The sequence below is a fragment of the Piliocolobus tephrosceles genome, chromosome 15 (genome assembly GCF_002776525.5).
Source record: "Piliocolobus tephrosceles isolate RC106 chromosome 15, ASM277652v3, whole genome shotgun sequence".
NCBI classification, from domain to species: Eukaryota; Metazoa; Chordata; class Mammalia; order Primates; family Cercopithecidae; genus Piliocolobus; species Piliocolobus tephrosceles.
The window spans coordinates 18612229-18639226 of NC_045448.1; the positions used below are offsets into that span (position 1 = coordinate 18612229).

At 39.2% G+C, this 26998-nt stretch overlaps 1 long non-coding RNA gene across 1 annotated transcript in view; it reads right to left on the reverse strand.

The window, feature by feature from the left end:
- Positions 1–582: 582 nt before the first annotated feature.
- Positions 583–26998, reverse strand: part of LOC111532318 — a 40109-nt gene continuing 13693 nt past the window's right edge. Inside the window, exons 3-4 of the long non-coding RNA XR_002728505.1 lie at positions 9593–9638; positions 583–1992 (exon numbers count right to left, since the gene is read on the reverse strand). This is a non-coding gene — a long non-coding RNA (uncharacterized LOC111532318). The remainder of the gene's footprint in view (positions 1993–9592; positions 9639–26998) is intronic.

Below are 26998 nucleotides of genomic sequence, written 5' to 3' on the forward strand. Positions count from 1 at the left end.
AGATTCATCTAATAGTCAGAAAAGGGTCATAATGGTTTTCCCCCAGACCTTGTTGTTTACAAAATCTGTGACATTTAAACTTAGTGAGAAGAAATTTAATATTCACTAGCAAAGACAAAGCAGAATGTCCATGAGCATTTACCCATTATGTTTTCTTTTAAACTAACAAATGGCTAACCTGTTTTCTATTCAATCAAATGGTATTTTAGAAATTGTGGTCTACACAAAGGATGTCTCTTGCTGGGCAGAGTAATATAATACATTCTGTGTGGAGTAGGAAGCTTTAATGATATATGCAGTTTTGTTATTAAAACTGAGTTATATATTTTGCTCTGCTCTGGAAAATTGTGACCTAGTATAACATATCTTCACTTTGTTTATAACTTGAGGAAAATCAACATTTTGGGTTCCCAGTTCACACAGTAGGAATTACATTTGTTTTGGCCAAATATAATTTATATAACTGCAAGGAACAATAAAACATGAACTCTACAGTGTTTTCTTACCTAAAAATAATATAGACCTTGTAAAATGGAAAAGATTATTATTATAAAGAAGACAGTAACTTAAAAGGCTGAAGCTCATTTTACAATACTTTTTAATGCCTGTCCAAATAGGCAGACACCTGTGTCCCCATTTTTCTTGACCCCAGCCACAGGAGTGAGATTCCACACGGTAATAAATAACCTTGCAAGTAAAACTTTGAAATAGAATTTGCTTGATCAAGCCGAGTCCTTCCATGTTCAAAAGTCATTTTCTATGTGACTTCTTAAAATGATTCAGTACTCTTTATTGCTCCACCTACAAAGATTTTTTTTGTAGGTGATAAAAGTATCTGGTTCATCTTATTAATATAAGAAATCCATAGTGAAGGGGCCATTATGGATTTAAGAGTTGAAAATGAAATGAATGAATAAATGGGTATTTCTCATTAAAGTCAACTAGCCTATTCAGGAATTGACTCTATTACTTCATTATCAAAATAAAACTATGATGCCATTCTCAAAGATATGTGAATGATAAAATGAGAAAAATATTCAAATTTGTTTTCAAACTTGTTTTTATGAAATATATGCAAGAGTCACATTGAATGCATATTATAAACCTATTGAATGCATAATATTAAATTGCTGATTGCAAAATCACTCACACAACTAGAAAAAATAGTAACATTTTGGGGGCAAGTACTTTGTTCAAGGAACTAGTCCGTTGTATCTTATGTAATACTCTAAAGTCTAAACAATTCTATGAAGTTGGCAAAATCATCACAATTTTACATGTGAAGAAGCGAAGGCTCATAAATCTTTTGTGATGTGTCACATGGCCAAGTGAGTAGTAGAGTTGACCCCAAACTATGAGTCTTATGATTCTATATACCATGCTCTTTCTACTGCACCACTTGATGATTTACTGGATGAAAACTACAGGCTAGTATCAGTCACAGCATAATCAGATGGCTGATGGGTCTATGATTCCTACTAGACAACCCCTATCTACTCTTGCTAGTCTTAATTTTCCTCAGTTCAAAACCTTTTCACATACAAATCAGGATTTTTCTTCCTAAGATTTTAAATTTTGCTAATTCCAGTACAATTTTTGACATGTTATTTTAAACCCTATTATCTATTTTAAAATGAAATTTAAATTGCATTCAATATTATTAGTGTTTGTACCTGTATTAATTTTTCTACAGCAATCAATTTTTAATCCTTATTTAGAGAGACATTCCTAAGGCATCCTAAATGATGCCGACTTGCTTCTCCAGAGCAGACATGAGTCTATTTTACTTTTAAAAAGTCTGTAGCTTCTCCAGGCATTGAATCATCTGGCCTGGGGCCAGACACTAGAGGGTGCTTTAGAAATATTATTTGATGATGAACTCGGATGTTAGCCACTTGCTTTTCAGAATTCATTCCTGTAAATCATGGCTTTGAAAACTTGTCAGTATTTTGCTTTTTCTTTTGTGGATTTCTTCAAAGGGAGAAGGAATGTCTGAAAAGTAAATATTCAACAGTCATAACTACATCCCAAGGAGGGTGGAATAAAAAATATTATAGAAATGTATAGATATATAAATATTTCTGTGAGATAAAAAGAGAACCCTGTGGATAACTCACAAAGAGCCTACTGGAACTTTATCAGTCGGCAGGGCTTTGTCAGAAGAAAGTGGGTTTGTGAAAGGGCAGGAGAACATGTGTTTCTCCCCATTCCAAACCCTCCTTTTCTGGAAGCTTGCTGTAAACAACCACTCACATTTGTGTGAGACTTTTTTTTTTTTTAAGAGGCGCTTTTACATATATTACCTTAAGGGATATTTACAACAACCTATGTGGTGAGCATTACTATTTTTATTCTACAGATAAAATAAAACAAAAACAAATGACAGGTTTAGTGACAATAATTAACTCACATAGATCCAGAAAGCAAATTAACAGAAAAAGAGTTTAATTATAGGACTTTATTCTACAGTGTGCAGCAACCCCATCCTTCCCTCATATATGGTTGTTGTAACTCTATTTCTTCATTTTCACCTTCAGATTTTGTCACCAATTGTGTCCTTCTTCCATTTTTATTATTTTATTTTATCTTTAATGTCCTCAAAACTTAAAAAAAAATAGTAAAATAAAACACACAAAGAAGAAAAACCAGAGGTCATGAAATATGAAAATTTCATGCTTCCCCTGACCTCAAAAAACTAGCATAACCAACTACTGGAGCAAAAAAAAAAAAAAAAAAAAAAATCCTCTGAAGACTTACATTTTGAACTCAGCAGTTCACAATTTTTTAAGGCTTATCTGCTCACATATGCTGTGTTTGAATAACTGAACATTCGTTGCATCCAACTCTTGTCGCTGAAACAGAGCTCTAAGTGAAGCACAGCTGAGGCACAAAGTGTGCTCTCAGATTCCAGAGGAGTCAAAGCTCCCACTGGGAAGATTCGAAAAGGCTTAATGGGTGCAGCACACCAACATGGCACATGTATACTTATGTAACAAACCTGCATGTTGTGCACATGTACCCTAGAACTTAAAGTATTATAATAAAAAAAAAAAAAGTGAGGGAGAAATAAAGGCTGTGTGACAAACAGAAAAAAAGAAAGAAAAGAAAAGGCTTCTTAAAAGAAGGGGAAACAATTCTTTATTCTAGGCCTTAAATGACAATAGGATTTCAAAAGAACACTTGAAGCTTTGGAAATAGGAAAGCCCCCAAGTCAGTGAAGCTCAGAATATATGCAGAAAACAATGAATATTTAACTTATTGGAGGCTCGCTTGCCTGAGGAAACCATGGGGAGAAGAGCCTGGCAAGCGAGCTTTGAACTGTGCTTTAGAGCAGATCTGTCTCAGAGCTTTCTGAGCCAGTGGAAATACCAGCGTCATTCACCAATAGTAGCAGTGGGCCATATGTGGCTGTAGGGCACTTGAAAGGTGACTGGTTTGAATAAAAATCTGAAAGTTTAATTTAATTTTAATATTAATGTAAAAGCCAGATGTGGCTAGGGGCTACCATTTTAGACAGTGCCAATCAAGAGAGACTTGAATTACAGAGTGACAGGTTAGTACAGAATTGTAGGTCTACCCACAGGAAGCAGACACTGACTGACTGAAGAAGAGAGATGAACTGAGATAATTTGGGGAGGCCAAGGTAAGAAAAGTATAAGATAGATGAATTGGAAGTTGGTATCAAAGAAGATGTTAAGGTTGCAACTGATAAATTTGTGAACTGCTGAGTTTAAAATGCAACTTACGCTCATTTAGCTTGTATGATAAATGTTCTCCACCAAATTTATGAATTTTTCCAATGTCAAAATGATGTCCATTCTTTCATCTCTCAGTCAACATCCAGAACCCAGCATCATGCCTTACACAAATATATGTTGTGCATGTGATATTGTCTTACAAACTCAACCATAGCTCTGTGTTAATGTTATTAGACATCATGTTAATGTTAAATATTAATGTTAAATGTTAATGTTCGATATTTAATGTTAAATATCTAAGATGGATGAAAGTGACAAGAGTTGGATGTAGTGAATATTCATTTAAACATAACGTATGTCAGCAGGTAAGGCTTAAAAAAGTATTTTTTTTTCTGTATGTGTGTAAATGTGTGTGTGAGTGTGTGTGTGAGTGTGCAGGTGTGTACTGGTTTAGTCTCCCTCAAATTTTTATCTCCAAAGCACTTGTAATGAAAATACATCATCTATATTATTTTAAACCCATAAGAAACAATGTTCTTGTTTCAGCTTCATTAGATTCTTAATTATGGATAAAATATTCTGTAAAGTTAGCCAGTGTCCACTCCTTCATTCTATAAGCTAAAACGATTTTTAAAACAAAAACAGAAAATTTGACTTCTCCAACTGTAAGGCTTGGGATCAAAATATCAAAATCACAAGTAAAATCTCACATTAAACTTGGTAAAACAAAATTATTTTCCTACAGTATTTTGCATAAGAGCAAAGAAAAAGAATAAAACAACAGCAGCAACAGCAATGCAACTTCTCATCTCCAACACAACCATTCTAATCACTAATATCTTTGTATCCACAAATGGACTCATCACTTGGGTGACTTCTCAAATAAATCGTAAATTGTTTTTGGCTCAGTAAATCCTCATATGAAGACGTTCTGGGGATGACTAGGCACCAAATAGCCTTCCATAAAATGTGTTATGGGCCAATATTCACTCAGTGACCTGGCTTCTCTTCTATATGCTCATATGACATGAGCAAATGCACAGGCAGAGTTTCAGGAAAAAACATCGAGAAGTTAGTTTTTCCTTCACATTCATACAAATGATGCCTGGGGCTAACCATGTTTGATGAAGACAGAGTGAATTTATCCCTTTCTCCAGGCAAGGGCTATGTGCATTCTATCTCTCTAAAAGTCTCATTTTGGAGAATCCTCAGTTCATCGATAACTCCTGCAGCTATTGCTGAAACCTTCCCCCTCCTTTATTTAAACCTGAAAAGAAAGTGAAGCCCAGCTGGTGAGGGTTATCGGGTTATCTGGAAGACAAAACTATGGAGATTTGTATTCTTATGCATTCTTTGTCTCACAACAATGGAAATCCTTGAACTTCCAGATATATTATGTTCTAGCATCTTAATCCTCTTAAAAACTCATTTGCGTTATCTGACACTTATTTGAAATGTTGGGAGCAGAACTTTGGAAAGGGTTTTAGGTCTGGATCTTCCATTTTAACTTTATTGTGTTTTTAAGACTCATTTTTGAGTTTTCTTACACACACATAGTGATCCCACATTTTTCTACATATATATTTAAATATGGGCAAATAGCCATATGAACTCAGAAAAATAAAGCAGTTATTGATATTAGTATATTAATTAATGAATTATCCCTTCATTCACAGAATCCTAAAATCTTAAAATTAAAATTGACCTCAAAGGAAGCTACCTTAAACCATTCTTACAAACTACTGTACTACTACAAGTATTGAATGCCTGGGATCAGAAATGGGAAGAATGCTTCCTTTTTCATGTTTTGTTCCTTCTATTTTGTTTCCAAATGTCCAAGTAGCCAAGTCTCTGGTATGTATCAGAGGAACAGTCAATTTTCAGAGTGAAGTCAAGTGAAAAGTATGCAGATGGCAGTGTAAATGTTAGGAAAGTTTGGGGAGAAATATGCCAACTATGTGCTGTTTTGTTACAGTAACTATAGAACCGTCTCTCCAGTGCCATGGACAAGACCCTTGCCAAATGGAATACCCTATTTATAACCCTATTGGGAAGAGGAAATGGTGCCAGGAACAAGATAAAACTATTATCTGTATTAAGAAAAATACTTAAAAGCATGTTTGTATTTGAAAATAAATGTTAGTGGTTAAGAAAAATAATAATGGTAGTTGTAGATCTGGGTGTTGAAACCTGTTGCAAGGCTATTAATTAGTCATCATCTTATCTTCACTGCCATGTCTCTGCCAACTTACCTGTTTGAAGTCATAAATGGAGCTCATAAATGGGCTCTTTGGGAGATACGTAGAAAATAAACAATTTCCCCCACTGGGTAAATAGTTAAGAAATCTCCCTGGGCTCATATATTTTCCTCCTGTTGGCACTGTTGACTCAGTGCCCATGTGGGATGTACTCCCAAACGGTGCTGCTGCTGGCAGTGTTTACAGTGCCAAGTATTTAGCCTGCAGTCCCAGAGGCAATGAAAAAATAGCTAAGTCCAAGGGAGTGCCATGAGCATATGGACCCTGGTCACAAGAGTGTCGCACTGGGAGGGGCTTGGACATATGCCACAGGCTGCATCAGGCTGCATCAGGACATGTGCCATGGGCTGCCACCCCAAATAATTCCCTCTTCCCCAGGACCCAGAGGAACAGCTTGTTGAATAAACAAGAGACTGAGAGAGTGGTTGAATTGGCACCAGGGCAGCGTCCCTTGCCTTCCCCACTGAATCAATGAAAACTTGGCATATAATACATTTTCAAGGAGCAGGGAAGCATGAAGGCATAATCTCTTTGTCCCTCCTGTGTTTTGTCACTTCATCTTTCCTCCACCTACTTATCTGACTTCGTAGAATACAAACACTTGGAACAAGACAAAATACAAACATTTGGAATAAGACAAAATAAGGGTTGATTCCTGGCTCTTTTGCTAGCTCTGTGCCCCTAAAAGAAAAACAAAAAAAGAATATTTAACCGATAAAAGCCTCAATTTCTTTGCAGTGAATGGTACCTACCTTGCTGGTTTGTGGAAAGGTTTAAAAAGGTGATATATAAAGTGTTTTGCACTGCTTCTAGCACATGATAGACAATAAATGTGAACTTGTGTATGACCAGATACACACATTAAACTCTGGATAGTCCAGTTAATTACTCCATAATATTTTTATTTAATAATCAAATTTATTTATTGAGTTATATTATAATATAGAATATTGCCCTATAAGTATATATTTATTAAAATAATCTAATTGTTAACCCAGTATCAAAATTTCTGGTAATTCTGTAATTATACACAATTATTAAAGACATAATTTCCATGTATTATATATCATGTGTTGTGTATTTTATACAAACACATTATATATATCACAATATTATGTATTATATATCATGTTATATTATGGCTTGTATTACATATTATGGATTTGTAGGTCTCATGTATATGTTACATACATATCACATTTAATATACTATATATTTGTATTATCAATTTGTTTATATCAATTATAAATTGTGATATGTAAGCTTATTATTTCATGTAAATAACTTAAACTATAATCATATGATTAATATACTATCTATTAGGGGCTTATTAGATTGTCATACAGATAATTAGATATAATTATTAAAAATAACAATTTTTTACTATTGTATATGCTATTTATATAAATGTAGGTGTAAACATGCACACACAAGTTTAGTTATTTAATGATCTTTGGTGTGCTTAAGCCACAATTCTCCTGGTTTAGAATTATCACAAGGGAAGAAAGTGAAATGTCATGGGACAACCATGTGTCTGAATGAGAAAAGTTTCAGTCGAGGTCCTGACAGGTGTGTGACCCTGGGCATGCCATTCACCCGCTCTGAATCCTTATTTCCTTACTCTAGTAAAAAGGGAAGGGAACATTTACAGATTTAAATTGAAATAACATATGAAAAGTCTGCAACACACTTCTTAGCTCATAATTAATCAATAAGTGGTAGATGTCTTTATTATCAAAAACTAATTATCATTGTTGTTTCCAATGGAAGTCTCAGAAATAACATCTGAAAAGCAGCCATTCACTTACTGAGGATTTCTACATGCAGAGCCGGCTACTGCGATTTCTGTTTTGCTTGGGCCTCGTTTGGAGAACAGGGCCAGTTGTTCTCACTTTCTAGTGGTTGGAGAATATTCAAACTGATATCCCTTGTGGAGTAAGATCTTGGGGACAAATATTTCTTCTATTTCAAGGTTTCTTAAATTTCACATATGATTTTATAAAGCAAATAAGCCCCTTAATTGCTTCGTTAAGCTAGTCAACACTAATTAAGAAAAGTCAAGTGGAAAAATATTAGAAACTGCTGTGCTTGACTTGAAGCCTCCTCTCTTTCTCCCAGAATATGTTTTGCTTTGCTAAGGAAAGGGAGTTTGTGATTTTCTGTGATAGAATCCACTCTGACCTCCTGGGTTCTGAGCTTGAAATTGAGCTTCAGTCTTTGGGGGTTGATCCTGTTTATTACTGATGAAACATGATTTCCCAACCCCATGAAAAAAATGCCTAAGTGCCTTGTAAAGTAGCACAGGGGGTAAACCAAACTATTTTGATGAGTTAGAATTCAACAAGCTTGAAACATCAGTTTCTTCTCCTTTGATACAGCATAGGAGCTTAAGAACAGTGGGCAAGAGAGGTAGCTCAGTCTTGGAGTGGGAGCTCCGTATGTGAATATGTGCACGTGTGCATGTGTGTCTGCACCTTTGTGTTTGTGCACCTCTGTGCACATATGCGGTGTTGAGTATGCCGTAGGGAGCTTCTACTTGTCTGCAAGACAAATAGGTCCTGAATTCAGCCTTTTGCTCTTCTCCAAACTTTAGGGCAGTTATTTCTCTTAGTTCTGCTGAAGCTTATAAGAAAAGTGAGTTTTGTTATAGATTTTCCTAGAACTAACTAGGCCATATGTCTGGTTATATCAGCTCCTTTGGAATCTCTCAGATCTAGAGAAAATGATGAAGTAATTCCAGTAACCTGCCTTAACTCTCCTTTATTGTAGTAAACAGCTTCTACATATTGAGCACTTACTGTGTACCAAATGTTGTTTAGATATTTTATAACCATGGCCACATGTGATTCTCAGGGTACCTCCTCAAGATGAGTATTATTATCTCTATTTAATTGATAAAGATATCAAGGCTAAGAGAAATAAATGGCTCATAGCCCCCGAGTTGGTAAGTTGTTGAGCAGGGATTAAAACCCCAAGATGCCTCCTACAAACTCAGTCTGATTTCCTCTTTACCCCATTATTGAAAAGGCTCTCTTACTGTAATCCTCTGAGTCATACCAGTAATCTTTCCTGGTCCTAGATGAGAAAAACTCAAATTCCTCTTCACTCTAAAAACACTCCTTGGCACAGTGTCTCTGCTAAGCCTGCTCAGCATGCAAACATCCCCTGAAGCTCCACAGTTGGCTTTACCCACAGCCTTCAGGAGCTCAGCACATGTCAAGCCCTTCAGAGGATTTTGGGCTGCTTAAGGGAATTTGCTGGAAAAGCAAGAAATATGGAGGACTTTGGGATTGGAATCAGAGGTAATTTTACCTATATTGACACTTGTGCTGGGGAGACCAGACCTGAGTTATCTAGGGTAATAGGTGATCTCCCCTTGGGGCGTCAGCTCCCGTGGATGGCCTTTCTCCTTGACTATGGATGAGTGAAAAGGATAAGAACCTTGCCTTCATCAGAATAAACTCAACAGAGCCAAAACCATAAGACTCGGTCTATGTTGCAGGCATTGAAGCATGCTGTGACACTGTCATGCCAGACCCCTATTAACTTCAGTAGGGATGGCACTGGGTTCAAGAGGCTAGAGAAGAGACCTAGAGTCAGCAAAAGAGGCCTATGGTTTTATTTGCGGGAACTTACATACAGGGATGGTCCAGTGGTGGCAGGCTGGACAGGAAAACCAGAACTGCTGGCAAAAAAAAACATGCAGTTTACATAACATCCTCACTGACTACCCTCTCCTCAGCAACCTCCACATGAGCACCGTCATTTCTTAAATTATTGCTGTCAGGTCCATCTGCTGTACAGGGTCATTCTCAGGGTAGGCTTCAGTTAAGCTATTGCTGTCAAATGTGTCTACCATACAGGCACCAATTGCATTGGCCCATTTGAGGGAAAAAAGCTCAGTATGTCTTGAGTGAGGAAAAAGTGTAGAAGCCCTTGTTGGATATACTGAGGAATCCAGTTCGCAGGCTCCAAAGGGGTTCTGTTAACTCAGCACTGAGCAGTCCCATGAGATTGTGAGTGTTCAATCAGCTTGGTGAGGGATGGCAGTGGGCATCTTCTGCCTGTAGTGGGCATGCTTGTGGGGGTTGAGAGACCTGCCGTCCATTAGACTCTTGTGTACTGAAGAGCTTCCTCAGTTTCCTTTTGGCCCAGGACTAATAGATAAGACAATTCTAGACTTCTCTCATAATGGGTCTGAGCCAGTGGATAGTTCCCTTGCCTTGGACTGAGTAGGATGAAGTCTGCAGGGACGGGGTGGGAGCAGTGCCTGTAGCTCTGATGCTTCAGACACATGTACATTCTTATGAAAACAAATGATCTCTGGCCAGGAACTGAACACAGATAAACTAAGGCACAAAGTGTGCACAATTAAAAAGACCACAACTTTTGTGAAAATGCTGACTTTAATTAAAATAAGCAAATAAAGGAACAAACAACCCCTACATATTTCCTTCAATTTCTCAGTGTTCTGGAGATTCAGAGCAAGTGATTATGAGACTAAAAAGTTTTATCAGGTAGTTATCAAATTATTCCCATCAAGAATATGAGCTAGAATCATGACATTCTTTCCCAACATCTTTAATGAGAGTAGAATGAGGTCTTTGTAATAACAAACAGCTTTTGATATTTCTGTGGGGGGCTATTGCTCTAACTGCTCACAAATCAAGGACAAGAAATAAAGTTTATGTAAGACGAATGTGTGATGAATGTTTTGGGAATTGAAGCATGCAACACAAATGAGCCTAAGGATACAGGTGTGAGAGGCTGTTGCAACCTAGGTCACAGTTTAGAAGGTGGTCTACCCCAGGGCACCTGCCAGTCAGATAAAGAATCCAGGCAAGCACAAGGCAGGATATTAATACTCATGTATAAATGAGTTGAGAACTGTGGTCCTGGGGAGCCTGAAACACTTAACAAAGTAGGGGCTCATGACTAAGAAAAATACAAGGCCAGATCCCAGTTCTAGTGACAAGGTCAGAGGGAATAGAGATGTCAGCAGGGTGACCCAGAGAGTACTAAGTCTCAGACCTCACTGTGGTAAAAAGTGATTAGAATCTAATGAGAGTGCCTGGGTGTCAAACCCAGTCAATGGATACTAGCAAGTGTTCATGATAGTCTGAGCTCCACTGAATTTCACTGTCCCAAAGATTGAAGTGATGGAAGGCTCCTGATAACTTTGCCAAGAGCAGAAGTGGTGTGAGTACTGGGTACCCTTAGGCCTCCTGGAAGCTCAGAAGATTGAGCCTTAAGAATATGAAGAGGGTGGCAGGCATGGTGGCTCACCCTGTAATCCCAGCACTTTGGGAGGCCAAGGCGGGTAGATAACGAGATCAGGAGTTCAAGACCAGCCTGACCAACATGGTGAAACCCCATCTCTACTAAAAATACAAAAATTAGCCAGGAGTAGTGGCATGCACCTATTGTCCCAGCTACTCAGGAGGCTGAGGCAAGAGAATCGCTTGGACCTGGGAGGCGGAGGTTGCAGTGAGCTGAGATTGCACCACTGTACTCCAGCCTGGGCAACAGAGCAAGACTCTACCTCAAAAAAAAAAAAAAAAAAAAAAAAACTATATATATATATATGAAGAGGGTGAAAGATTTCATATGTTAACACCCTGGAAAGTCATCACTCCCAGATTCTTTCCATGGAGGCTCTCTCGAAGGCAGAATGACTCCCATTCTAGAAGCAGAAGGTGAGTATGGCAAAGGCCTGTGGAGGAGCTAGTGTGAAAGGAACTGACATGAGGACAGCTACCAACTGGAGTGAGAAAGTCAGGTCTCAGCTACAAGAGCACTAACTCGGCAGGCGAGACCAATAGGGCCCTCATCAGAAACAGTCCAGATCAGCCACCTTTTTTGACGTTTTGAGTCCAAAAATGTTCCTATATACTACACTGAAGTGTGTCCCTGAAGGTGGCCCCAGAAATGGCCCAGATGAAGTCCTGGGAAGGCTGTGGAGGTCCTCCTCTTTTGTTTCCTTCTTCAACTTGCTCCAATTACCTTGCTCTCCCATTGCATTTCAAATCATGCCTTGTATCTTCACACCTCAGGTCTTTACCCTAAGCCTTCTCTTTGCCTGGAATGACCTCTTTCCTCTCTCATCATTCAATCTCCATCTCGCCTTTGAAATAAAGCCTACCTTTCTTGCTACTGTGATTGCATGGACTTTTCCTGGCTCTAATATCTTAATCTTGTATTCAATAATCATTCTTTGGTAAATTTTCCTAAGAAAGTCCACTGGACAAAAGTCAGATTCACATTAAACTACAGACTAAAGAGCAGGAAGAGCCCCTAGAGATCCCCTAGCCCTACTATTTCTGTTTAGGTGAGGAGGCAAAAGTGTAGAAGGAAGGCATGATTTCCTTAAAGTCACAAGAGAGTCAAAAGCAGAGAATGCATAAATCCATGTCTACTGACTCTCAATCTGGAATGTCTTCATGCATTTTTTAAAAATTTTTTTATGCCTAAGTAGTTTAACTTGAGATGAAAATGCAATAAGAATCACCTTTCCACAGAAGTGATAAGAAATTGGTCAGGGCTCCTTTCTGATGTTTCAGCAGCTATGAGTCTCACTGAAGGTCCCTGTTTTTGCACCTCAAGGTGAATCATGGGTTTCTGAATGGGCAGGAGGAAACTAAGGCTAAGTGAGGCTACCCCTGGACGCACTGGAAGCCCTCCCAGGAGGGAAGAGAAAGAGACCTATAACATCAACCTTGAGTTTTCCTTCTTTGTTCCTTTTATGGCCTTCCTCACTTTACGTGAGTTCTGGGAGATGAACGTGCTCAGGGGTAGAGAAAGCTGTAATCCCCAGGGCCCTGCACTATAAACTTCATTTCCTCCCTTTATTGCAGTTAACTGCCCATGAACTCTATTAATATTTTGCAAATTGAGATCCCTAAAACACATGTTACTGTTAATTTTAACCTCATGCTAACTAGGATGTGGTCAAATTTTCACAACAAATTCCAAGGATATTTTGATACGCCTTGGAAAAATGCATTTAAAGGTGGCTCTGGGGTATTATTTCTTCTAAGTCTACACATTTTCTTTCAATTCTTGCTGCTTAGGAGCAGGCAGAAGTAAACTGTGTTAGGTGAGGAGGAGCCATAATACAAAGTGATGCAGTTACGATACGGGAGTGACAGAAAGAAACCTCTACCAGACCAAGAGGGACAGTCAAGGAACATCAACTTTCTGAGCATCAACCTTCTGAACTTACCATAGTAAAAATCTGATGTCAACAAAATTATTATACACTTTTGCATGCAGGATCAATTTACTTTGAAACACTTCACCATTCTATAAACACAGTTCTTCCCTTAGGCAAAAGCCATGGGTTTTATAAATTTAATGAGACAAAAATGAATTTTTCCCACCTCCAAGATACCAAATACATTATCACGGAATAGTATCACAAGTGTGACCTCTAAGTCTGATGAGCCAGAAATAAGAAACTCCTTTCCTTCCTTCCCTCCTTCCTTCCCTCCTTCCTTCCCTCCTTCCTTCCTTCCTCCCTCCCTTCCTCCCTCCTCTCCCTCCCTCCTTCCTTCTTTCCTCTCTCCTTTTCTCCCTCCCTCCCTCCTTTCCTTCCTTCCCTCCCTCCCTCCTTCCTTTCCTTCCTTTCCTTCCTTCTTTCCTTCCCTCCCTCCCTCCTTCCTGTCCTTCCTTCTTTCCTTCCCTCCCTCCCTCCCTTTTCTCTCTCTCTCCCTACCACTCTGCTGCCTCCTTGCTTCCCTCTCATCCCCTCCTCTCACCTCTCCTTCCGAACCTTTACTTCCCTACCTTTTCTTCTTTCCCGCCTTCCTTTCTCCCTTCCTTCCTTCTATTTACTCATCAAATATTTTCTGAGTACCCATGTTGCCGGGAATTGCTGTAGCCATTGCAGATTCAGTGATAAACATATCCCTGAAAAACATTAATCAGTGATTCCACCTTTGAGATAGGTATTCTTCCCCAAGAACATCAATCTATTCAAGTCACTCACCTTGAAGAGAGGAGAAAATGTCCAGCTACAGAAAATAAAGCAGTGACCATTTTATGAATCATTGAGTCAACAAACCTTTTTTAGTTTGTTTCCCCAAATGATTCTCCACTTTCTCTCAATCATAATGGTAAGTTCAAGTTCACCTAAATCCTTATTGCCTCAAATAAGGAGATGGTGTGGTATAGTGACATCATTTTTGTCCTCACAACCAATTATTCTGAGAAAGGTGAGTGAGTGCAGAGCCATTGGAGAGAAGGACATCCACCTTCCTCTGCCTCCTGCCCTTATACAATGCCAAGGTCACACCTGGACCTAAAGGAGAGACACTCCTCTTCCGTATATGTTCAATTGATCTTATTCTTCAACTTCCATTGCTCTCACTCCAATTTTTTCTTACCCTTGATTCTAATATAGGTGGCAGCATTCACAATACCTAAGTGCCAACTTCTCTCAATACATTCAATAGGAATTCAGTTATTTAGGGAGTAGGGCATCTCCTGAGGAAAAAGTATATATTCTTGCTACCCTTCCCTACCCTCTTTGGGAAATAACCATGCTTTCTCCTTATGATCAGGGTGTATTACAACTGCCAGTACACGAACTCTTTTCTTTGCCGGCTGTTCTATGGGTACAGTGGGCCCAAAATGATCAGCAGTGGTCATATTTTTAAGTTAATGAGTCCTATATCTCATGGTAGAAACAGCCCTCGGAATCTAAGGTTTCAGGAACAAGAAACAGAAATCTCCCAAGTAGGTCACTGGGAGTAATGGTGAGTCCAGCCCCAAGAGTTCCCCCAGAGGACTCAATGATAATAATTCATTCTTCTTTTGAGAAAGCCAAGATCCCATCTTGTACCCTCAGCCCAGTGATTTTCTGGGCATACAGATAACCCAGCCCCAGAGAAGGGCTGCTAAGGGCTGCTGCAGGGCTGGCTCAGATGCACATGAAGCTCTGCCCAAGAAACAGAGAGCGAGAGAGAGATCCTTGAGAGTCCACAGCTGTGTGGAGATCTGGGCTTTGAGCCCCCTCAGCTGAAGTCAGCAGCCCCCGGAGTGTCTCAAACCTACTGCTGGCCTCAAAGCTCAACTTGCTTGGCCAAGGCCCCATATCACTGTAGGACATCCAGGGCTTCAAAGGAGGGCCCCTCAGAGCAGCCTCCTCCCCCCGAACACTTCTTGCCAAAGCACAGCTGAAGCAGGCTTGAAGCTAAATATTTGGATTGAAAGGGAGGGAGGATGCAGCCCCTCTGAAGGGTATTTTACCCAAGCCATTGGGAGAGAACCAGCTCCCAGCACAGGCATGCTGAGCCCCACAACATTGAAAAGCACTGTAATCGCTGTGCAATCAGCTGTACCATGTGTTTGCAAACCTCACAGAAACACAGGCCCTGCAATGTGCATAGTGATTCCCAGCCTGCCTCCCTCATCTCATTTCACCCTCTTCACGACCTTCAGAAGCTGCAGGATGCAGTGGCTCTCTTCTTTGTATATGCAGAAATTGAGCATCTCCACAATGGGGAAATGACCTTCTCAATGTTGAACATGAAACAAGGGCTTAAGACTGGACTCTAAGTCGGGCCTTCTGAAGGCAGGATTGACCTCTTCCTTATCAATCCAGGGTTGCTGTTGAATAATAACAATGCCCAACATAAGTACACAATGCTGTAGGGAGGTGGACAGAGCATGGTTTTGGAGAGAAAAGAACCGAGCTGAAGGTTCCATTCCAGTGTCTGTCAGTTCTGTGACCCCAGGCCTGTCATGGTTGACTTTATTGAGAAGCAATGTCATCTGGAAAGTGGACACAATAGAGATTCGTCCCTACCCCCATCACTCGTCTGCACTGGGGGTCACCTGAGCCAGTGTGCATTTAAAAAGTCCTTTCCACTTGCTTGTGCCCTGAACCTGGGAATGATGGTGATGGTGATCATGCCAAAGAAATGAACATCACAGCCTGAAAGAAAATGGGGGCAGAAGAGAGCTTCGACATCTTGCCTAGCCCCTTCATCTTATAAATGTAAAAACTAGTTTGTCTAAGTCAACCTAGGAAAATGGTAGCAAAGCCAAGCTTAGATCTCCCAGACCTGTCCTGTATCATGATCCTTCTTTTTTTCTTCATGTTCCCAAACACTTAACAAGCACATTTATTCTCTGGGAGAGTAGATAGGACAGATGATATGTCCCAAGTTTATGGGTGAGGAGATTATGACACAAGGGTTACAAGAATTTCGTCAAATGGCATGATGAGTAACGAGTGGGCTGGGTTTCACTCTTTATTTGGCCAAAGTAATTTTATTTTAAAATGAAAAACAAAAACAAAACCACTACACTCACACTAAACATTTGCCATCCAAACTGTTCAAAGGGCTTTCTTTATACAGATCTCTAACCATTGCAGGGATCCCTTTTACAGCATCCCTGTCACTTGAGCAGCTCACCTTTGCTTAATGAACTCCTGTGTGGTCCTCATCAGACAAATAATTCCATCATTAAATAACCCTTATTTCAAGCAAATATTTACCAATTGCCTGCTGTATGCAGGGGACTAGATGTATCGATTGCGAGAAAGCTCTCCCATGTATTGCAGCAAAATCTGCCTCTCCCTGGCGAGTAGTCATTTTGCCCTCCAGTTTTACTACAATGGCCCCATGTGACTTTGCTATAGAATATGACGATGCTAACCATTCCCTTCTTCCTAATGCTCTCTCCTTCCTTGTGTCCTGGTAATCAGGCCCCATGTTCTCCTGTACCTCTGACTTACTCTTTTCAGTCTCTTTCACTGGCTACTCTTCTTCTCTCTTAGTTCATAAATATCAGCATTCCCGACAGGACTGATTCACAGCCTCAGAGACATGACTCTCAAATATAAATCAGCCCAGACCTCTATACTGAGCTGCAGACCTGTACGTCAAACAGCTGCAAGACATCTCCATTTTGATGTCCCACAGGCATCTCAAATTTGGCATGTCTAAAACTGAATTTCCACCCTCTAATCCCCAGGAAACCTCCCCTATCCTGTATGCTCTTTCTCTCTATCCCGTTTGCTCTATTATTCCCCATTTGAGCCAAAAACCTGGACATTGTCTTTATTCCCCCCTTGCCTTTGCACACATCCTAACGCCTTAGTTCTACACCACACCACCTCTTGAAACTGCCCTTTCTTCCATTCCCACTCCTATTGATTTAGGTTGGACCCCATTTTAGTTCCCCTATGGTATACAATAGACTTCCAGTTTCCACTGTGGATTCCTTGTAATTAACTCAACACAATAGCACTAAAGTGTTCTCTCTAAAATGTGATACATTTGGTCATGCTTTCCCTGCTAAAAAACCAACCAATGGTGCTCCTCCATTAAAGGATAATGTTCTGATTTTATATGATGGGCTAAGGAGTCCTTAATTATCCAGCCCCTGCCTCCTTTCCAGGCTCATTTCCATTTGCTTCCTGCAAAGTTCTCTGAGGTCCTCTCACTCTAAAGTCTAGGCATTTCCTTAAACATGCTGTGCTCTCTGTGGCCTCTGGTCCTCATCAAAGTCTTTTTAACTCTAAGATGTTCTTTCCTTCAAAGGATACATTTGATTATTCCCTGCTATCTTTGTGATGCCTTCCCAATCCCCAGCTAGGTAGAGCTGGTCTCTTCCCCGACATACCTTGGCCATAGAATAATCTTATATAACATAGCTGGTTGCTGTGTGTCCCTTTACCTCACAGTGAGCATCTAGATAGTGCATACTCCTTTTTATTGGTTTCTGTAGTCTACTGCTTAGCATAGGCCTGGAATACAGTAGGTACACTACAGTTGTTGGCTCAATGAATTAGTTAAATAAATGAATGTATGGATATGTGTATTTCATACCTCTTTACTATTTCACCTTTTCAAGCTTGCCCTAAAATGGTTGGCTATGACATTTTTTTATAGTCATACAGCCCACTAAACCAGATTTTTATCATATAAGTCTAACTAGAAAAATCTTTCTATTTACAGCAAGCAGTTCAGTGGAACCAGATCCATGAGTGACCCAAAGAAACTGGAAGCAACTAAATTTTTAAATAGGGTGTTATCTCCTCTTCACTAATTCTGACTCCCCAGCATGTCATGTCTGAAAGGGGATTGTTGGCCTGCCTTTGTACCCCTACTGCAACCCTAGAAAAATGATGGCTGCAAAGGGACATTCACTTTCCATGGCCTCCCTTCTTCTTCCTGACAATTCCTTTCCTCTATTTCACCAAAGTCATCATTAGTGAATACTGCGTGTTTGCTTGAGCTGTTTTTGTTTTTGTTGCCATTTAGGATCTCAGATTTATTTCCAACTAAACGATGATCAGCTTAAGATTGGAAAAAGAAGGTATTTTTCTACATTATTCTGTCCTCTGGTCTACGGCAACATTCAGAAGGTGTGCCAAGAAAAAAAAAGTTTGCATTGGATTTGGTTTAGTTTTGGTCAAGTTCTAGCTAGATTCTTGTTATGATGTTCTTGTTATACCTGCTGACCTACTGTGTGATTAAATGTCATAATGTAAGATATTAAGCAACATTTTTTTTTTCTCCTTCTGGTTCCCCCTCATCAACTTGTATAGTTAAGACCATTCATCACAGGGATTATTTCTCATGGTGGGATCAGAGAGCAGAGGAGAAAATTCTTATCTACTAAATATTAAAACATTGATGTTAAAAGACATAGATGTACAAAGCAAATGTGTTTGTAAGAATTCAGATCTCCTATCCTCTCCACTTAACCCCAGACAATCTGGACACCCACAAACTGGGGAGGAAAAGAAGGATTAGAGAAAGTCACTGGATTAGATATTGGCCTATGACCTGCCTTCCACCCTGAGTAAGCTCCTGGGAAAAGAGAGACACAGAAACTCCCCACATCAGTCTGAGCATTTCATGGCCATCTTTACCTTCCTCCTAGACAAAAATGGTGCATAGGTGAAAAGAAAGTAAGCATTGGAGAGCAGCTTTTGATAGCATATGATGCCTGAGCAGGCACAGTGACTCTGTGAGGCACACACGTCAGCGAGCAGCCTCCCCAGGCCCTGCGGGTCCCAGGTGGCATGGAGAGAAGAGCTAGGAGCTAACTTTTCTGTGTTCCTAGAGGGAGTGGGAGTCAAGGGTCATGTGCTCCAGTGACCTAGATTAGACGCTGATCACATAGCAAAACATGTGGGCTGACCTTGCTGCCACTGATAGGAGCTCAGGCCCCCTCTCTGTGGGCCAATATTAGGAAGGTGCATGCATCTAACAATGATAAGGCAACAATATTCCAATATGGTACCAAAGGACCTAGACCAAGATGTAGATGAGTCTACCTCTGCCACCACCAAAACAGGGTTGTAGTTGCATAAGTCTCTGACTTTCCCACTTATTCCCACCCTCCCCTGTGCACTGCTCTGCATCTCACACCAGAGCTACCATTTCGTCTCATCACTAGGGAGAATGATAATAAAGGAAGAATAGTCTTGCTGAGGAATAAATTTTCAACCTGAAGTGCTCCCCCTAACCAAAACAACAACAATAACAAAACTGAATTTGATCGAGTTTCTTCTATAATGGAGAGATTTATGTTTTACTGAAGAAGTCAAATTGTGGACAAAAAATTCAAAATTATATTGACAACTTGTAGAATATAACAATGGCAATAGTTTGCACACCTAAACTTGTAATTATGAAGTTCATGTATTTTACATACAAATGGAAGTTTAGGTGGGACAACCAGTATGGGTCTGAAATTCTTACAGTGAATTTCCTTTCTCTGCAGCAAAACTTTCCAATCACTCATACTTAAGTCTGGATTCATTTTTGACCCCATTCCTCCATGACCTATATTTAGTTAACCACCAAACCCTGGTAATTACACCCACACAGTATATTTCTATACTTCCTTTCTACTTCATCCCTACTGTCACTCAGTTGGGTCAAGCCTTTGTCATTTCTTAATATTAAAATATTTTAAGTTGTTCTCTTTGCTTCTAGTCTTCCCCTGACCCTGTACTTATTTCTGGAATAACTTAAGAAAGGAATGATATGGTTCCAGAACTCTGCATAACACTCTCCAGCATCAACAGATTTGATTTCTATGTCCTTCATCTGACACTGAAGTCCACCCAAAGTGAGGTGCTCTACGAATGGGGAAGACACATTGCCTGACACAAAGCACAGGTGTTAAGAGCTCAGCTTTGGCGTCAGACATCTCTGGCTGTGTGAATTTAACACTATTAAACCTCATTAAGTCTCAATATTCATATAGCAAGTGGGGAAAATAGTTCATGTGATCACAGAGATGATGGTGATTTCATGTCTAGCCTAGGGTCCAACACCTTAGGAAGTGTTCCACAATTTTCCTATTGATCAAAAGTATGTATTTAGGGCCACTATGGCAATTACCTTCATTGCTGCTATTATTACTCCATGCCTGGCCAATACAAAGCAGCTTTCATTATGGCTCCATGGCATGGCCTAAGCCCCTCTCACACCTACCTCTCCCTCGGTATCCCTCCCTAGGCAGCAGAATGAGATTCCATGTGCTTCTTTATGTTTATGCTGACAACTTTGCCAAGATTGTCCATCAACACAGAACACTTTGAGCATAACATTTTTTACCTCTTGACTTTGACCCTGAGGACTTCGAATAAAATTATTTCCTTCAGAATTTTGTCAACACTGTTGAATTTCCAGTGAAGAAACATTTTCTTGAGTGAACTCCAAGCTAATTAAATTCTTAATCTGCACATTCCATTTTTATCTGCATTTTAAATTATTTTCAACTGATCAGTTAATTATCTCTAAATAATATAATTAGGGTGTATCTATTTTTTGTCAATAACAAACATCATGTATCATTTCTAAAATCATGGAGTTTTTGTGGTTACTATTTACATTATGGTCAATTTTCCTGGGTTGTATTTCATAGCCTACTTAATTATTCTCTTATCAACAGATTTTATCTACTCTATATTTGTATCCTTTGTCAGTTTTGTGTTTTGATTATTATTTGTACTGGTAATGTGTTTACACATTGGAGAAAATCCTGAGGATGTTTATTTTTTAGATAATCCATGGAAAAGTAAATGAGGGCAATTTTTGAGAAATGCCAGAGAGATAACTAAGAAAGAGAGAGAGCTGAATAGATAGAGAAAGAGATATGGGGGCAGGAAAGGGGAAGAAGATTCTCCTGAGTTTAAGTTCCACAGAAATATCAAAAGCAAGGTTCCTGGGTGAGCGATTTAATAAAGAAATGTTCCCAGGGTGGACCAATAAAGGAGAGGAGGGAAATTTTTATATTTACAAAAATGTTGAAAAGGCATCTGAAGGGATTTAGAGGTAGGGTTGCTAGATATAGCAGCTAAAATAGAGGACTCCCAGCTACGTCTGATTTTTAGATAAATAATCAGTAATTTTAAAATATAAGTATGTCTTATGCAAGATTTGTTGTTTATCTAAGCTTTAAATTTAACTGACATTGTCCACTACAACAGCACAAGAGATGGAGTGTGGAGGAGGGAAGAGGCCCCAGTCACTCTTACATCCTGGTTGCTGAGTTCTTAAATGCACAGGGGCATTCAAAGCAATTTGGGGGCCAAACATTGGGATCATAATGGATGGTAGAAGCACCCTATTCCAATGTCATTTGTCCCTCTCCCCAGTCTTTAAGTCCAACTTCAGCTGAGGGTAATTCTTAGACATGGTGTGATCTTTAAACACACACACACACACTACCACCAATACCAACAACAACAATGTATTCCTTGACTTCAAAAGTAATGAATGCCATTTTAGAAAATTTAGAAAATATACAGAGTATTTATTAAAATAGATGAAAGATAATTCATTATTACTACAATGGTGCATTTTTTCATTCTTTTTTCTAGGCATTCTACGTATTTTTGCATGTATTCACTAGTATTTTTTTCTTTTTGCATGGTTTTTTTGAAAACTAGGACAACACTCTAAATATTGTTTTAAATCCTACTTTTCAAAATTAACATTATTCTGAGAATTTCTCATCCTTAAGTGTAATTTGAAAGCATAAATTTTAATGAATGTGTATTTTATCACATGGATAAATTATAATCTATTTATAAATTCCACTATTTTGGACACAGGTTATTTATAATTTGTGGTTAATATAAACAACACTATGGATAACTATGTAAATTTTTATCAGCATAGCTTATCGCCTTGAGATTACTCCTCAAGCACTTTACACTCCATTGTGGACCTATTTTGCCAACCACTAGCTGGAAAGGTAGAGAGCTGTTTCATTACTCGATGCAACAGTTTTTATATCGGGATAAGATTATTTTCACTAACCACAAAAATAATATTCAGGTATGAATTGGAGGGTCAATTTATATCTTCAAATCTCTAAAAGTTGTTAAAAGAAAATAAGAAACAACAAGAACAAAATATTCTGGATGGATCTGAAAGTAGAAAAAGACTCAACTGAAGAATTACGGGCAGGCAGATTTTAGTTCAACATAAGGAAAGGCATCCTGAAATTTATGTGAAGCAATAGAAATGGCTCCCTTGAGTGACAGTGAGCTCTGGCTCATGTATGGGGAACAGAATGGAGACCTATCCTTGGAGAAGTGGCAGAGCACTATGGCTGAGGGCAGGGACTCTGGAGCCAGAGGGTTGGGTTTTAACCCAAGTAATACGGCTTGAGAGTTGTGTTGCCTCTAAATCTCATATTGAAATGCGATCCCCAGTGTTGGAGGTGGGGCCTAGTAGGAGATGTCTGGGTCTTGGGAGTGGACTCCTTATAAATGACTTGGTGCCATCCTCATAGTAATCAGTTCACTGCTTGTTTAAAGGACCCTGGCACCTCCTCCTCTTCCTCTCTTGCTCCCTCTCACCACGTGGCACTCCAGCTTCCTCTTTGCCTTCTACCATGATTGTAAGCTCTCTGAGGCCCTCACTAGAAGCAGATGCTGGCACAATGCTTCCTGTACAGCCTGTAGAACCATGAGCCAAAATAAACTTCTTTTCTTTATACATTACTCAGTCTTAAGTATTAATTTATAGCAACTCAAAACAGACTAACACACCTAGCTCTGCCATTTTCTGACTGTGTGATCTGGGGCAAGTGTTATAGCTACTTTGGGCTTTAGTGTCCTTATCTGTAGAATGGAAATTATTCCTAATGGTAGTTGTGAGGATTAGATGAAAAATGTCTGTGTAGTGCCAGAACTGTCCTAAACATTCAATAAATGTTAGCACTTGTTTTAAGTGTTGTTACTGTAGACAAGTTTGATTAGGCAATATAATTGGCTAACAGCTCACAGAATTTGGGAATCTATACTGATTCTCCCACTGTGACTGTACTGCTATAGTGATGTCACTCCAATAGACCATCCTGGCATTCTGCAGGGTACACTCTGGTTCTGTTTGTTTCCAGGACTGTGCCACATTATTTACCTTTTTATGAGTAAAAATAACTTCAGTGCCCTTCATTTTGCAAGTCACGATGGAGGCCAACTCTAGGTTTGTAGCTTATCTATACTGGAATCAAATAGCTGCCTTGTAAAAGGAGTGTTGCAATCTTTAAATGCCCATAAATAAGGATTTGAACATTTATCTCATATCATGTGATTTGGTAAAAGTAAACAAAGTCTTTTAGTGGAAGAGTGGAAGTGATGACTGAGTGAAATGATATAACACAGGAGGGTTAGGTTGAGAAAGTGTGTGAACCGTAAATAGATGAAGGAGAAAAGTGTGGTTGGTACAAGAATTCTGTATGGCAGGCAAAGCCAGTTCACAGATGTTGCCAGCTAAAAGAGAATGACCTGCAGAAATTCAGTAAATAGAGAAGGCTCAATAGTCTCCTCTGTTTATGTTACCCCTAAAAACTTCCCATGTCTGCTCTGCGACCTCCCTCCCATAAGTAGCCAGGAGGATATATTAATATAAGGAGTTATCTTCCTATTTGGAAAACCAAATCTTAACTGGAACCAGGACTGAAGTCCATGAGACATGGCAGGTCTCAGAAAATATAATCAACTGCTAACTCACTGAAGCTAGATTAAGGAAAGTAGAACACTAGAGCCAGACATACCCCCAGACTGCCAAAGATTACAGGCAAATAGAGGACCCATGTTACAAAGTAGAAAGTGAACATTGGAAAATTGTGTAAAAGACAGCTAATTGTTGGAAATACAAGTAAAATTGTTGAAAATAAAAACTCAGAGAATTCATTAGTAGCAGACTATACCATGCGGAGTAGACAATAAGAACTGGAGAGGCTAAGGAGGACAGCAGTAAAGATAGGATAGAAGACACCTTGGTATGATCACGTTCCTCTGAAAAGTCTCCTGCGGCATCTCTTTGTACCATGTATCCCAATACTGCTTAGAATCAAGAAGAGAGGGCCAAATTCACTTTCAAAGATCTATAAACTTACCAGGGCCTCTGAAACTGACATCTCTTGTCCAAAATTCTAGAAACCTTAGCCCTAAAATACGGATTGTTCACAAGGAATCTTTCTCTTATTTTGTTAGTGCTTAGAATGCTGAAATGCCTAAGAGATTGCAGCTGGGATTTTTTTCCAACTACACCCTCAATGGATGGGTTTGGCATGATGGCTGGTGAAAAGAGACCACCTGCTGGCCACTTAAGCTATCAGCTCCCATGACTAGCACCAACTCATGATAAGAATTCTACACTTTATTTTATCCTGTAATTTGGTCATAAATATGTATTAGAAAAGGCTTAGAATTTTTTTTAAGTAAGCTCTAGATCAACATGTGTATTGTAAGCTTAAAATCCATCTTGCTCTTAGAGACTTTCTTCTAGAAAATACCTAAGAGTTACATCATGGAATTGGATATATCTTCAATTAAGGATGGTTCTAAAATCTAGGAGAGGGGCTAAAGTCAAGTGACCCCAACAGCCCATGAAAAGACGGGGAAGTGAACAAGAGAAGACCATGGCAAAAGTAGTCATGATAGAGTGAACCAAATCAGTGAAACGATTGAAGAGCTGTTTGCTGAGATTGGTAGAAACATAGGGAAGATGCTTGGGGGTGATTCAGGAGTGACCCCAGAGAAAAGGAGGACAAAATGGCAGTACTGGGCATGTGTTTGTTGTTGTTGTTTTTCTTAGCCTCAGATTCCCAGTTTGCTGAGCCAGACTTATCTAAACCACATTAATAACTACAATCATTCTTTCCTCTTCCTGTTGAGGTTAACCATTGATGGGTTCTAGTTAGCCTCCCTCCAACCCTCCAAAAATCAGTGGCACATTTAATGGTTACTTTCCTTCTTGAGAGGTAACTTTGGGAACTTCTCCCACCAAGTGAAGAATGTTGGAAATACATTTTAAATGAGGCAGAGAAGACTCCTAAACACATTGTGGGTGAAGATAGTGGGATTAGCCTGTGGCATTAGTATCAGTTCCTTTCAATTTAATTCGACCGCTTATTTTAGACCTACTGGTATGGCAAGATTGTGCCAGCCTTAATGATTCTGACATGAATAACAACAGCAACAGTTTCACTCAGCACCTTTATACTCTAAAATTTCTTGGGACATATGTCCTTTCAAGTATTCTCACTTTTAAGAGAAATTGTAATGTGGCAGGAAGGCCATGGGCTTAATAGTGAATCCAAATTCTGCTACTACTTAACAATATGAATCTAAGCAAGTTACCTCCTGATTTTGAGACAGTGTCTTTATTTGCAAAATATGGATTATATATATTTTAAATTATGGTTATGAAAGTTAACTATAATGTCTATTAGGCATCTGGCAACTTTTCATGCTCACAGTAGGTGTTCAGTCAATGATGGTATCACCATTGCTGCTAGTTTCCCTGTGGGCCCCAAGCCCATCTGCTGCTGCTCTTACCACCTCTGAAACTGCTCTTGCTGTTGGAACTGCCATTACTCTTGTTTTTGCCATCACTCAAAGGTGTCCCAAATCTTGGAATAGTTATCCTAGGAATTATAGTCGCTGATGAGACTTTGTAAAAGCCTTTCTGAACTTTCAGGTATTATCATCCTACAACACAAAAACTTGAAATGAGTTACCAGGAATCTGCTTCAAGGATAACCAAGTGAAATTACTGTATTTCATCTCAAGCATATTTTTTCTCTGAAATTCCAGTGTTTCAAAAGAGGGCCTCGGAACCTTACTTAATTATATTCCAGTTCAAAATGAGTTTACTAATTTCTAGGACTTCCTCAGACACTAAAGCCAGATTTTTACCTTCTTTTGTTTCAAGATTGTAACCCCAATGACATAGGGTCCCAATCCTCAAGCCCCAGACCTCCTTTAAACCATTTCTTCCAGATACCTAAATCTTAATAAAAATTCTAGTAGTATGCAGTATGTTCCAGAATTTCTCTGGTTTAAACAGAGAATATTTCCTATTCCTTTCCACTGTGCCCCTCCATACCTGTGTGAGGTTCTACAGATAGAAACATGAACCATACTCAAGCCTCCTTCCTATGCTCGTTCTTCAGTGGATGCATCAAATACTCACTGGCTACATTACAATTGATTCACTGCATGTGTCAAAGCACAGTTGATTATAGGTTCCCAACAGGGATCAAGAAGGGAAAGGTAAATCAGGAAAGGCCTCATTAAGTAGGAGCCATTTGAGTAGTCTTGGGGTAAGATTTGATTAGCCAAAAAAGTATGACGGTGCTTTCAGCCTTAGGGATCAAAATGCACAAAGCCATAATTCAAAGTTGCATGGCACATTATAGGAAATGGCAAGTGCTTTTGTAATAAAGGAGCATAGGATGTTTGCAGAAAGGTTATTGAGATGAGCCTACAAAGAATAGTTGAATACAGATTGAAGAGGGCCTTGAGTGCCATAATAATGAGGTAGAGTCTTTTCAGCAGTGATGACTTAATAGGTTTTGAGCAGGACAGTGATGTGAGGAATGTAGGAATCAGAAGGGAACTTTATAAAATAGTGATTGTCCAAGATGAAATGAGACACTAAATTGGGTGAGATAAATAAAGATTCTTAGATAATGCAGTTTTGAGCTTACTCTTGAAGAAAGATATAACTGAACTTAAGAGACAGTGGTGACTCGGGGGAGAGAAGT